Source organism: Arachis duranensis, chromosome 4, assembly GCF_000817695.3.
Source record: "Arachis duranensis cultivar V14167 chromosome 4, aradu.V14167.gnm2.J7QH, whole genome shotgun sequence".
Lineage (NCBI taxonomy): Eukaryota > Viridiplantae > Streptophyta > Magnoliopsida > Fabales > Fabaceae > Arachis > Arachis duranensis.
Genome location: NC_029775.3, coordinates 28,744,547 through 28,759,680, shown reverse-complemented (window position 1 = coordinate 28,759,680; position 15,134 = coordinate 28,744,547). Strand labels below are relative to the sequence as shown.

Here is a 15,134-nt window from a genome sequence, read left to right as displayed (position 1 = left end):
ACTTGAACCAACCATGACACGTGTCTTCTTCATGTGAACATCAGCAACCATAGCTTCTCCTTTGCGCCTCGCTATGTAGTCTTTCCACAAGATGGCAATTACTTTGCATTTCTCTGCCGCAAGCTCCAACAATCCTTTTATCTGTTTTCCCTGAGACTCGACAACTTCCCACACAGCTCGATCATTGTCCATCAACAGCTACAATAGAAAAACGTATAATGTAGACAAGGATAACCCAAATGGAAACTTGCAACACTAGTACCATTAACAACATCACCATACTAACCTCATGTATCTTATTGAACACAGCCATAATCCTGTCCTCCGGAGCAGATTCATCCTCTTCGTGTGCATTTTTCTTCTCCCTGTTAATGCAAATAACAATTGACTGAGTACCTTCAAACATGAACCGTTCACATGGGTATGCATATATTGACATCAAAAATAAGCAAATACCTCACAATCTCATCTAACATGGATGCCTCCACTGATGCAAAGTTCGGAGGAACTTTAGTTGATCCAAGAGCTTCCCCAATCCATTCTTTGGATCACCCATATTCATCTCTCACAAATCCAACTTTACGAGCTAAATGGAACTTAGGACGATTACTGAGGTGTTCCTACTACCAGTACAATAAGACCAATAATTTTATTAACCGAGGTGTCAATTCTTTTCTCTCACTTGGATAGGCCCTGCTTTGCACAAAGAGAATGAAATACAACCAAAGGCCCAACCATTGAGGCCCAACAAAATTTCTCCCTTCTCCTGATGGTAATCTTTCGTTGCAAGCTTTGCTACGAATCATGAGGTGGTCATCGAACCACTCATCCTAAACTCTCCAACTACTATCTGTCCTCCTACTTAATAGATTGATTCGACATGATTGATGGCTGCAAAAGCTTAAGTTAAATATTTATTTTTCAAAAGCAAATTACAAATTTATATTTTTTAGGGCAATGGCTTCTTCTTCCCCAAATCCTTTGTCCACAGATTCACGGGTAAAATACACTAATCACCACCTCTTTTGTTAACATGGTCAACGAATCACGTATTTAATTTTAAAATAACTATTAATCAATAGCATTGGGTTTTTTTTAAACCAAAATATTGAGTATTCTTATCTATTAAATATTTAATCATTATTTACAACTACTTTGGTTCTTCCATCTATGTTCCAACTAAATGACAATGTACCACCTTGGCGCTTGTCGGTGGCATCAACAAGAAGAAACAAAAAAATCAAGAGTCCAACACCCGAAAATTAGCAACAAAACCATATTGAATGCCTACCGCTCCAGCAGAGATACTCAGACCAATGCCAGAAATATTAGCTACCAAAACTTACCATAACTTATCCTAAAGTAACAACATATTCAACTAAAGTAAAACCCTAAACCTTCAACAGCCACTGTCCTAAGCACACATACCTCAAACCCAAAACTAAATCGTAAACTGCACCACTACTCTTCCAGCATTTCGTTTATCATCTCAACTTGACGCTAAAGATCAGCATTTTCCTCCTCTAGAAGACGAATCTGTTGTGCCATGGAAGCTAGACTTGCATCCCAAGTCTCTCTCCAGCGTTCCTCCATGCGAGCAATTGTGCGGTAGTTGTAGTCACATGTGCTACATCCAGTTACCGCAACCATTTTCTCCAACATTGCAAACGAGACTTCTTGACGAGCCACTTGCACATCTGCTAAAGTGGGTTTGTTTGCAACGAGCTCCAGACCCCTACTGTTATAAGGCAGTACCACGGTGAACGCAAAGCGAATAACCTCCTCACTAGACTTGTTCTCCTGGAATACGAATATGGGAGCTCTGACGTCAAGGGATGAGCATGCACGCATTAGCAACAACTCCATGTCCTCCACGTGCAAGAAAGGTCCCTCCTTCATCAGACGGCCAACTACGCCACCTGCATCAGAAAACCAAATTCACTTTCTTAGCCCCTCAAATCAATCCTACTCTAAAAGCTAATAAAAGCTTTCTAAATCAATTATTGACACACCTCCTACGGCATATGAGTTGCCGTTGCCATTGCAAACGTCAAGGCTAGTTGACAAGCTCCCACAGGTGTCTTCAATGTCATGGGACGGCGGGCTTCCATACACCAGAGGTTGAATCGGATGCGGAAGGTCTTGCCCAAGCCTTCCCTATTGATGTTGCTCCCCCGCCTCGATAGCAAGCTGCTGAGGCTCCCCCCAAAATCTTGTGGTATTGGAACGCCATCAAGCCACGCCTTTGCCTCATCTAAGTCTTTGAAATTCTTATAGTCATTGTTCTTAAACCCGGTAACCTGACACTTGCACTCTAACCATGTGCCGTATATGCCAGGAACACGTCCCTTCCTCACCGCGTAGTATTGATATTGGCCACCATCCATTCTCGCTCACTTTGTGAAGTGAATTCTCTTATGAATGTTCAATAGCAAACCTAGGCACTCCAATGACTATATAATCCAGCTTCAGTATCTCACACAAAAGTATTGAATGCTGATGTGAAAACTCCACATGGGGTCCAATGAGTCATAAAAAGTTTTTTTAAAAAAAGACAAGCCTTCATGATGGCAATACCTTAAAAATTTGGGAAGATACTGCATGCAACTAAACACTTTGGCTACCTAATATGTCTAGTGCATATAAAATATTAAAAAATTAAAAATATATAACTTAACATTAAGACTACAAAACAAATCATATATGCACATTTACTTGGTTAAGTACATAATGACTATATATTATTTATATTTATTAATATAACATAATTACTAATATAACATAATTATATTTCAATTTTAATATTTTAATTTTAATTTTCATTTAATATAAATCCATTTATATCTTTTTTATAATAAAAATTTTTATTTATTAAATTATAAATAACACATAAGATAATATATTTTAGTTATTATCAATTTTGTTATTATGTGAAGAAGTTATAACATATAATTTTTACTTATCATTTTTATATTTATTTTGTCCAAAAAGAGTTATGATTTTGTTATTATAATTTTGTTATAATATAAATTATTTTTCCTTTTTATGGCTACATACATATTAAATCGATAATGTTACATTCGATTTACCATAGCTACCATCTTTATAAATCGAATTGGTTTACTTCATTTTATTGTTGATTTATGTAAATCGAATATGTCTAATTCGATTTATTCTGAGTTTACCTAATTTGCCTACGCTCAATTCAATTTATGGTTAACACAACATTCTTATGTAAATCGATTCAACTTAATTCGATTGACTCCCAAAATGTGAAAATCGAATTTGTCTAACTCGAATTATATAATTACATGCTTCAGAACATCAACGTAACGTTTTTTGCTTTGGGTGATTCGCGTAATTTTGGCATGAATTTAGTTTATTTGAGTGTTTTATCCTTAGAATGATTCACAAATAACATAATTAGAATGAATGAACACATTAATAATTGACAATTAGTCTAGTTATGCATTAAATATTGATTTTCATATAGAATTATAAAGATATTTTTCTAAAATAAATTCATAACCGAGTGGTATGCATACTGATCTATGGTTACTAATTTTGTTTTTAGGCGTCATACTATACAGTTTATGATCCATCCTCATTCTAAATCACTTAAAACAGAATACTACGCCATAGCCCAAAACCTTAATCTCTAAACTCTAAATATGAAACCAATACCAAAATCCTAATTTTCGAAATTCCAACTTAATCACCTTCAAAAATACACTATCAACTACAACTTCATTCATTTCCTTTGTCTTAACGACTAATTATTTAAATTAGACTCTTAAATATGATTTATATACTAAGAAACTAATATAATCAACATAGCTATATATAAGTACAAAAAAATTAGTAGTATTTTTTTAACGGATAATCTCCAGAAATCCAATTCAATAATTTTCTCCCAGAAGAAAATACACTAGAATTTTATCCTCGACAAAAGTAACCTCAAATATATTAAAACGCAACAAATTCATTATACCTTAGATTCAAAGTTTTATACAAATATTTACATAATTGTTTAAAAAATATGCACAAAAATCAATCAAAATCTTATCTCTATATTTTTATTTTATTTTGTTTTCTAAAAGTATTATTAGTTGTTGACAACAAAAACATATCAATGTATCTACTTACTAAAAAAATATCAAATTTTACAGATAAAATCAACTCTTTTTATCTAATCAAGCTTTCACAAAGTTACATCAAAATTATCTTATCATACTTTCTTGGTAAGTTATAGGGCCTTAGCCCAATATTTTTATCATTATTTGAAAACATGGTCATAACACTACAAAATAATGTCCAAAAATAGTTGGGTCTAGGACCCGAACATATATAAAAAAATACAAACGTCCAACAAAATAACAAATTATTTAGGTTGATTGTTTAAAAAATATTTAACTACATAAAAAAAATAGATACCATCACCCTGCACCAGAATAAGGCCTACGTATAAGCCCGTTAATTAACCCACACTAATTAGTTATAGCTTACTAACATTGACAACCAACTAACCTAAAGTAACCTAAGCCATCACGTGAGAGACTTCAGACATGTCCCTTTTCAACTACCAGAAGTTTCCCCTTCTTGGACACTTGTTGCACAGGCAATCTCTCCAGCGCATTTCTAGAGGTGTAGAATTGTCTCCCATTCTACACCAAAGAATCTGCCTAAAATAATTTATGAGTCAGTTTATTCTTCAATTTTCAGTCTCCTACTATTTTTTGCGCCCCTCTCTCTCTCTCTCTCTCTCTCTCTCTCTCTCTCTCTGTCGTCTTCCTTATTTTTTTCCCTCACCTTATCATAACCCTTAATCGTCACAACCTCTCCCCTGCCTCAATGGCGCTTACCCCTTTCTCGCACTAACCCTCACTCATCGTCATTTTCTCCATGGATTAGCAATCCGTTGTCGCTGCGCTCACTTTCTCTTTTGTAAAGTGCTCAACTCCTTCACTCCTCGAAACCCTTACCTTACCAAACACAACAAGGCACTCCTTGTAAATTTTCTGATTATAAAAAAGGTTTATGATTCCATAAGAGAGTGTAGTCAAGTATTAAAGTGTTGCTGAGTCTTTTGTGACAGGGAGTATCAGGAAAAAAGCTGAGATCTAACCATGGAAGAGGATAAAAAAAAAAGAGAACAAAGACAGATGAAGAAAACATGGTACTTGAAGAGGAAGAAGCAAGAAGTTGGTTTGGTAGTTAAATAAGTAAGAAACTAAGAGGTATATTCGGCGATGGGTCACAGCGGCTGTGTTAAAAACTAAAACTTTTTTAGTTCATTTTTAGGAGATTTTGGAAATTGGATGGATAAAGGTTATAATTACGAATAGTTGTACAATGTTAGTTGCGCTTTTCTTTTCTTTTTCTCCTAATTTATGAAGTTTTTGGTTGTGAAAAATAGGATATGAATATTTTTTTGGTGGGAAAATATTTTTGTTAAAGCATCTCAACTCCAATTTTTCATCAAAAATCATCTACACACCCAAGGCTAAGGCTGGTATTTCCCTTGAGAAAGGTATCCCTTAATCAAATCTATCAATTTCTCTTCCTATAATTGATTTTGTGTACCACTGGTTCTGGTTTTTCTTCTCTCCAATTGTGTGTTGTGTTACACTCTGAACTTTAGTTATGTTTTCATAAGACGTGATAGTTTTTTTTGTTTGATGTTAATCTTAATGGCAAAATATCTTTGTGTTCATTTACTTAAATAGGGATGACAAAACTCCCCGAGACGTGGGGATTCCTGCAGGGACGGCCCCGGATGGGGATTCAACTGTGGAGAATTTTTCCAGCGGAAATGGTGATGGGAGACAAAATTCTCCCGAGGCAGGCGTGGGGACCCGAGCGAGGATCCCCGCCCCATCCCCGCTAATTTCTGAAATTCATAAATTTACTGAATTATCCTTAATAGTTTATTTCTCATATATATTTTTTAGTCATTTCACACACACACACATACACACACACACACACACACACACACACACACACACACACACACACACACACACACACACACACACACACACACACATATAGAAACCCAAAACTCCTAATCCTCATTTGCATAACCCTTCTCTAATTTAGAGATCCCTAACGCTGTCCATACTCAATCCAACTTCTCTGCAATCACTCTCCCTTCTCACCGCATCGTCACACCTCATGGTACCATCACCTTCATCGTGTCGTGCTCTCTATTTACGGTATCCCTTTCCGTAACTCTGTCGTTGTGTCTATTTTTCTCTCTGTTGCCGCATCTCCCACCTTGTCCACTGCTCTATCCTCTGGCTGGCTATTGTGTCCCCCCACTGCATCATTTTAAAAGAAGTCAGCATCTTGTCGTTTAGACTTTTTGTATAAAATCTTGCTATTTTTGTATAGGATGGAAACTTGCGGCTCTATTCATTTGAAAATTAATAATTAATTAGAACTATCTGATAGATGGAAAATAGGGTCCCCTTGGAGAATGGAAATGGAGATGGAGAGCAAATCTGGGGGTGGGATGGGGAGCAGGGAGGCATCCCCCGTCCCTATCCTACCCCATTGACATCCCTATACTTAATATCTTTGGTTATGTGCTTTGTGACCTTGTAACAAACTACTAATTTTTTTTGCTGGAAATTTAAAAATGTCTCCATCAGTAACTATACTATATATTTGGCCACTATATATTTATGAGCAATGAATTTAGTAGTTCATTGTAATGTATAGACAGTATCAAATTCACTTATTTAATAGTAGTTCAAAAAATTAAACATTCACACACTAGTATACTATTTGAAACTAATTATTTATTACTAATTGAATTAAGCAATTATTTATTACAAATTATTTATTGTTTGCTATTATATTGTGTCAGAATATATTGAAAAAAGTTCAGTATCTCTCTCCTCGGGCTCTAGTTATTGATTCAATACGAACTATATATTTGAATGAAATAATGGAATTTCCTAGAGAGATTATGCATGTTGGGAATCTATCTTGCTAAATTTTCTTGTTAACTTGAATCTTACTGAAAATATTAACATCTGTGGTATGATTCGTAAATTTTTTGTTGCTTGAAATTCTTTGATTTATTCATTTTGTTTCTGAGATGAATGACCTACTTTATCATTCACACCATATCATCCCTAATCATGATTCATTTAATCTATATTACCAAAACTGTCAAATGTGCATTGGCTATATCTTTTTATACGGTGAAATGACATGTCGGTTCCATGATATATGACATGTCATATAGGTGTTATGACATGTCATATAGGTATATGACAAGTGAAAAGCTACACTTCAGCTTTGCTACAATTTGCAAAGACAACAAACATCCCCGTTCTTTTGGTGAGCAAGCATATATTCATCAAACTTATGCAATGTACCTTTCCTGTTTAAGTGGCCTGTGAATTGTTGGCTTAACCATTACAAATTTGCTTTTTTTTTGTTCTATATTTTAGATTGAGCATGTGACTAAATCTGGAGACATAGTCGGATCTCGTGTCTTGGAGCATATTGTAAACATTGTTCTATATATGGAAGTTGGTACCTTGATGTTTTTTTCGTTGTATAGTTGACAAATTCTAATTCGCATCTATTCTTTGAGACTTTGACTATATATTTTTACTTAGATTCTAAGTTATTGTTCATGTGCAAGACATGGTTCATCCTATTCCTTTAATTGCTTTGGAAAATTATTTTGAGAGTATATTTTTTAGCTAAAATCACATTTTTTTGTTTTACTGCCTAATGCATTTTTTGCATGTTACTTATGGAATGGTTACCTTGCTAAAGTCACTTCATTTTCTCTATGTTAACTACTCATTATAATCCTCAAGGGTGAGAAGTCTCCACCCATCACATGTTTTGACTTGTAAAAAGTTGATTTGGATCCATTGATGAGGTACACCACCACAATTATGTTGTGGATCTACCATATCTTTCCTGACTTTATTTATATCTAAGTACCAACAACTTCAATAAATATCTAGTTGCAAGTTGCAACACTTAATGTTATGAATAGATGTCTTGGCATTAACTTCTTTGTTCCTTCTTTAGTTTATTTTGGTACGTTTCTGGTAGTGTCTTTATATGCACCTTATTTGCCTCTCTTTAACCATACAGAAAAGTAGTATCTTTTTGTGTAATCATGCCAATTTCTTCCACTTATTTGGTTTTGGCATTATTTTCTTTATTCTATTGTCACGATGATGAATCAAAAAATTTATGTTTGATCTTTGTTTTCATCTTTGAGTTTTTGAGATGTCACATTCAGGACTTCAAGCTATTTTAAATACGAGTGAAATATTTTTCAGTGAGCTTTATTTAGATTCAAAAATATTAACAGGGGTAGTTGTTGCTGTGATAATGGATGGCTTTCAAACATTCCTTATTGAAATTCAGGTAATTTTCTTTTATTTCTATTGTGGGTAATTTCACTCCCCTTTATTGTGAATATATTGCAAGTAATTGTTAGAAATGATTATGTTTTCACTTTGTAAAATTTTCTTTTTAAGGAAATCAAATGCATGAAATATAAAATTCATGAGTAAATACATATACATTATTCCTGTAGTCAAAATTGAGTTAGCTCTTGGTGCTTAGTTGTTGATTCATTGTATCATTGCGTGAAAATACTTGGAAGTTGGAACATAATAATACATAAATAAAAATTCTTTCACACATCTTTTACTTTGGAATATTTAAGCAAATTTTCATATGCGTGTTGCAAGCACTTTGTCATTCTGGTTCAACGAGTTCAAGGCAAGTTAATAGGATCCATGCAAATAGAGCTGATATGATCATAACTATATGTTGAAAATTTTATTAACATGCTTTTGTATTATATCTTCATCTTAGTATCCTTTTTTTTAGTCTTCTGCATATCTATTATATAATCTTTAGTGTTGAGGTATAGAGTAATTCCTTGATCATAGTCCCATTATTCAAATGTAGGTTCCAAAGCAAGCAGGTCTTCATCTACAAGAAAATGTAAGCTGAATTATATGATACTACTTTGATTAATAATTCAATATCATTCTTTCCTTATTTTTTTATGTTTACATATTATACTTTTGTTGTAGAAATTGTAGAAAAGAGTGAGGTTACACCATCAAGACGATTAAGAAGTAGGTCTTCTGGAATGAACAATAAAGAATTATGATTTCTATTAAGGACTCCTAATTGTTATGAATTGTACTTATATAGCATATTATTGTTAATCAACTATACTTAACTATCTTAATTGATTTTTATATCTCGATGCATTTTATAGCTACTTTGGCTATAAGAGATTAATATGGCTAATTTGGTTTGAATTCTACTAATGTAATATTAATTTTTATTGATTAATTTTTTTAAATCATATTTACATATTTTTTCAATGTTTTTTATTATTTTTGGAGTGCATTAGAGTACATGTAAAAGCACATACTAGAATTTTTTTTAGTTTGATAAGGATATAACACACTTTAAAAGCGTGCCAATAGATAAAAGTGTGGCAAAAAATAAACCATGCCAATAGATTAACAAAAGCGTAACGATAGAACAATTGGCATGCTTGCGGATGTGATACTTTCAAAAATGTGCTGATAGCTCAAAGCATGGCAAAAAGTTATTGTTACGGTTTTTTGCACTTTTTGGTACGCTTTAATAGTGTGGTAAAAAGCTAATTTTCTTGTAGTGGCGATGGTATTGCAACTAATTGACTACATATTATTTCCTAGCAAATTAGTGACTATTACCTAACTTTGTTTTTTCATTTAGAATAGCTTTGGTTTAGCAACAAAATTTAGACAAATTTGATTAAGAAGTTTCAAAGATTAATTATAGATTTGCTACAAAATGTGATAAATTTACGATCATATTAGCGGACAACTTGCGATGAGTTAGGTTCAAAAAAATTCTCACTAATTAGCGTCAACTAAGCATTCCATTTTGTATACGAAGTTAGCTTTGATTTAGCAATGAGTCTGCTGCAGTAGAGTTTGTTGCTAATTAGCGACTACTTTTTAGTCTATTTGTTCTATGGAATTAGCTTACAATTTAGCGATAGATTTGTGACTATCCATTTGGTCGCTAAAAGTCTTTCCGATGAATTAGTGACTGTTGTGTTTGTCTCACTAATTTGCGACTTGTAATTAGCGAGGAAAGCATTGGCTGTTAGGTGGTAGCTAATCCATCACAAATTATATTTTGCATCAGACTAACGATGATTTTTCGACTATTTTTGTGGTAGCTAATCGGCCTTATTCTTGTAGTATATGTTATCTCAGCTCTAAAAGATCTCTAAAATATTTTTCTGAAGTTAAATGGACCAAAGAATACCGGTAAAAGTTTCTTACTAATTGAATTTGGACCCGATAATTAAATGTCATCATTAAAAAAATACTTATTGTCTTATATAAAAAATGTTTTAGTAGAGAATTATTATTATTATTATTATTATTATTATTATTATTATTATTATTATTATTATGGGTACATATTGTTAAAACAAAGTGAACCGTGATTCACAGATTTTTCGAATTTTAATAACAGAAGGATCGAAAAATCATCTTATGAAAAATCGGGTTCTTACAACAATGAATGGCGAAGATGATGCTAAAGGTAGTGACGATCAACAGCAATGATGTTGTTGGAGGCAACAACGACAAGGCAGTTGGAGGCGGTGATGAGTACTTTGCTGGCAGAAATGATTCTGCCTAAGATAGCGAGGACGATGGTAGAGGAGGGTGGCTGTCAGAAAGAGTGAGGGTGCCGATAAAAGTTGGGAGTCTGACAAGGAAATACCAATTGGAGGAGGGTGGTGATAAGACATAGTGAGGGTGCGACAATGATGACCGGTGAGATGTTGAGAGTGTGTGACAGAATGTTTGAATGTTTAGTCATTTCACACATACAGGTATCATATAAGTACCCACACAGCGAGAAATTTTGTAGAAAATCTCTTATATCTATTTCTAGCGAGTAAATATTCGCATATGCTCAACCTGGCGAGAGAAATTACCATTCTTATGTTAAATAATTGAACTTTGAATAGAAAATTTCAATGATGAAAAATAGACAAATTATTAAGTGAAAAGTGGAATTTTGAATTGTCATTGAATTATTAAATTAAGACATATAGAAATTATATCTTATATTTTAAAAAATTTTATTTTAAATTTAAATTATATTGATTTGATCACAATTGAATCATTAAATTTTGGTGTTTGCTACGGTACGATGATAAATTTATACATACCGATACGTTTAAAATATAGACAAATAACAATAAGACATGTGGAATTTATTTTCTACGTCAGAATTTAATTTTTTCTTTTTTAAATATATATTATATCATCACTTTTACTAAAATACCCTTTTAATTAAATAAAAATAAAAAAACATTTATTTATTTAATTTTATAAAAAGTCTTAAACATCCTTCCTTTATTTGATTAGACAAAAATACCCTTTTAAATTAATCAAATTTTAGAATTCAATTAATCCTAATTTTATAGTTTCAAATAATTGAAACAACAAAACAAAAACATATTAAAAAACAAAAAATCAAAATTGTTCTTCATCTGGGTTAAACATATTAAAAAAACAAAAAACCAAAATTGTTCTTCATGTGGGTTCAACATATTAAAAAAAACAAAAAAAAAACCAAAATTGTTCTTCATCTGGGTTCAGAAACCCTCTCGTTCACGCCTCTGAAGGTTTCAGTATTCTTCATCTTCTTCTCTCCTCTTCCTATCCTCTCTCTCTGTCTTTCTCTGCTCGATCTCTCTCATCTGTCTCACCGTGCATCGCACGCAAGATCTCTCCCTCTCTCCTCTCTTGTCTCGCAATTGAGGTCATCGCCGGCATTTCAACTTCTCGCGACCTTCCTTGGGCTCCTCCTCGCTGATGACAGAAGCACTCGTCGGATCGTCGTCGCTAATCGTCTTCTGGTTTCAAGTACTCACCGTCGCGAGTCGCCGTGGATCGTGGACCGTCGTAGGGTCGTCACTTGCTTCGTCGCTCGTCCTCTTCTGGGGTCGGGTCCTCTTCGTCACCCAGTCGCCCTTGGTAAGTCCATGCATCATCACTTCCCCTGTTCTCCCTTTCCCAGATTCCCTTCTCCCTGTATTTTGAGATGATGTTGAATTGGTAATCAATTAATTTATTAATGATTGAATCTTGAATTTCTTGCTGTCTTGCTGAATAATCACTAAGTTTAATTTTTTTTCTTTGCTAAAAATCATCAGAGTTGAATTTGTTACTGATTATCATCGAACCTTGAATTTGTTGTTGGCTTGCTCAAACACCCCCTATTATATTTATCTCTACAGTTTTCATATTGTACATTGCTTCATGATTTCAGTTTGTTTTTGCATGATATACTTCAATTGATAACTTGTTTCCCATGAATGAATTTAAAATAAAAAACTGTAAACTAAACATATACCCCATTCGGGTATTTGGATCAAATAAAAGCAAACAAGCCAAAACCCCAATTGAAAAAAGGAAAATACAGCCAGTCTTATGATTGGACCAAGAGCAAGAATGTTCATTTGTTTCACATTTTGATAGGAACCTGTGGGTCTTAATACACTGTAATCTGCGCAGCCATTTTATGTGATTACATTCTATTTTATGTAATCCTTTTACCAAAAAAAGGAAAAAGAATCTGTATCCCTCAACCATTTCTTAATGGATGCAGTGCTTTGAGATAGTTAATGGTGTCACTGAAGTTGAAGGAATAGCAGAGGAAAAAACTGCAGGTGCTGAAAAAAATGAAGGTACTAATTACAAGATCACACCTTTTCTTTAAATAGCATTTCAATTCATTCACTGATAACATTTTGATTTGGTTTTGTAGAAAAAGGAGTACCTGTTTTTTGGCTCAATGCAATGAAAAACAATGAAGTGTTAGCTGAAGAGGTTAGTTAGTTCTATCAATAGTAACTCCTTTTTTTAATGTTTATTTTATGTCTTGCAAGTTAGTTACATGTGCAGTTTTCTGCTGCTTTCCTATTCTTATGTTTAATGAAATGAAGAATTTGCAAACTGCATTCTTTTACCTCGAATGAACAAGAGAAGATGTTTGGTATATTCTTACATGCTCATTTTCTCATTGGTTGTTTCCCTGTATCTTATGTTAAAGCAAGGCAGAAGAAAATTGTTTCTCTATGGCATAATATTTTATTGATTTTACATAATATTTTTATTATAAAGGGAGTGCTTTATCTTATTGTAATTCTTATTGATTACAGTTGTCGTACTGTGTTACTATAAACTTTGTACCTAGGGGGCTGTTGGATTAGCAATATGGGCTCCTTCTGTGACAAACTAGAAGAAGGAAATTGACAACAAATCTGATACAAAAAACTCACCTAAAGGATATTCTCCAGTTTCACCTGCTGATGAAAATGAAGGTAATTGGAGACAGGCAAATGCTGCTGATGATTTAGAACTCTCTGTTGTTGGTGATGCTGCTGATCATGAAGCAATTGACGAGGAACTTCATCTCAAAAATCTTAAGGTTGATAAAAGATTTTAATTAATAAAAATAATCCTTCTCTTGTTAACTCTCCAGTAGAATGCTGACATGTGATCCTTTTTTTTTCCATTAACTTTATGCCTTTATTAATGTCATTATTGCTCTTTTCAGGTTTCTCAGGCCATGTCTGACAGCTATCTGATTTATTCTTGAAAAATCTCAGTTATACTATCTACAATACCTGCTGGTTAGTCTTGTCTCAAATAATATTTTAAATTAAATATTTGACAGGCAAATACATGCTTAGTTTCCTCTATTTGTACTCGAGGCATGACCTATCGTGGACGAGAGCGTGGATTTCTAACCTGTTATCCCAATACCAGTTTGGCTGTGGCCAAGGAGTTAATGGAAGCCAAGGGCATTAAGCAATTACCAGTGGTTAAACGCGGTGGAGATTGCAATAGAAAGAGGAATCGGAGAATTGTTGGTCTTCATTATGATGCACTATGGCATTGTCTCAGGTTAACTTATTATCCAATACTTGTTTATACTTTAATTTCTGTTTCCCTACCTATCACTAAAGGTGGGTTTCCCATTTCAGCACATAAAATACTTGCAAATCATTTTTGTTACGCAAACTATGTATGTTAGTCAATTAAAATGTTGAAGTGCTGCAGCATATTTCTGTAGATGTCAAGACTTGAGTTTAGGTTTATAGCTCTTTCTTCATTGCCATGTGTGTTTGTGAATGCTTGATCAGACATATTTAGTTGCCGAGTATATACATATTCTTTCTTTAAATTTTGTTCTTGCTAGAGGAGATCTAGATAATCATAAGCGAATTTTTCTTTCTGTGGTTTGAACATAATTGTTATGCCATTTGATCTATGTTGTTAATCCCATTTAGTGGTATGAGACTTGGCCACTGTTGCAATTTGAGTATTCACTCTTTTTATTTTGATAATCAGTTATAATCAGTTTGAAGTTATTATAATCTTGAATTGATCCTTCTTTTGTCAATCTAGTTAATTGGATACTTACGTGTAGTTAACGGACATATTTAACAGCTTATGGTAACTAAATTGGTGTAAAAAGGAAAGATATACTTTTCATGGTTATAAAATTTAAGTACCAAATTTTAGTTTGATTCTCCTTGACCATTAAATTATGTTGGGAGCACAAGTTATAACACAAGTGGTGTATTAATCTAACGAATAAGATTTTCTTCTTTTCTTTTTGTTTCTTCCTATTTTGGTACGATAGTTAAGCAATTAGGCACAATATATATTTATATAATCATTTGTTAATTTTTTACATGTATTTTATATAATTAACAAGTAATTTATAGCTTATTTCCATAAAAACAAATATTCTATGTTCAGAGATATATTGGATCAAACTTGTTACTATCTTTTCAATACAAGAATGAATGCTAAAATGGGTGATAATTAAGAGGAAAGTAAAATATTTAGGGTACCTAAGCAGATAAACATAACCTAGTCAAATTGGATGAATGGAAAAATTTCTTCCTCTTTGCCAATTCAATCAACTGAATAAGAAATCAAAAGAAGAGTGTATTTAGAAGCAAGCTATTGAATCTAATGAACACCCTCTTTCAATGCACCGAATAATTAGTATGACTAATTTACTATATACAT

The 15,134-nt window shown here is 33.2% G+C and overlaps 1 pseudogene; it reads left to right on the top strand.

Moving 5' to 3' along the window:
- The first annotated feature begins 12,512 nt into the window (after nt 1-12,512).
- LOC127746912 (uncharacterized) lies at nt 12,513-12,623 on the top strand (annotated as a pseudogene).
- The last annotated feature ends 2,511 nt before the right edge of the window (nt 12,624-15,134 follow it).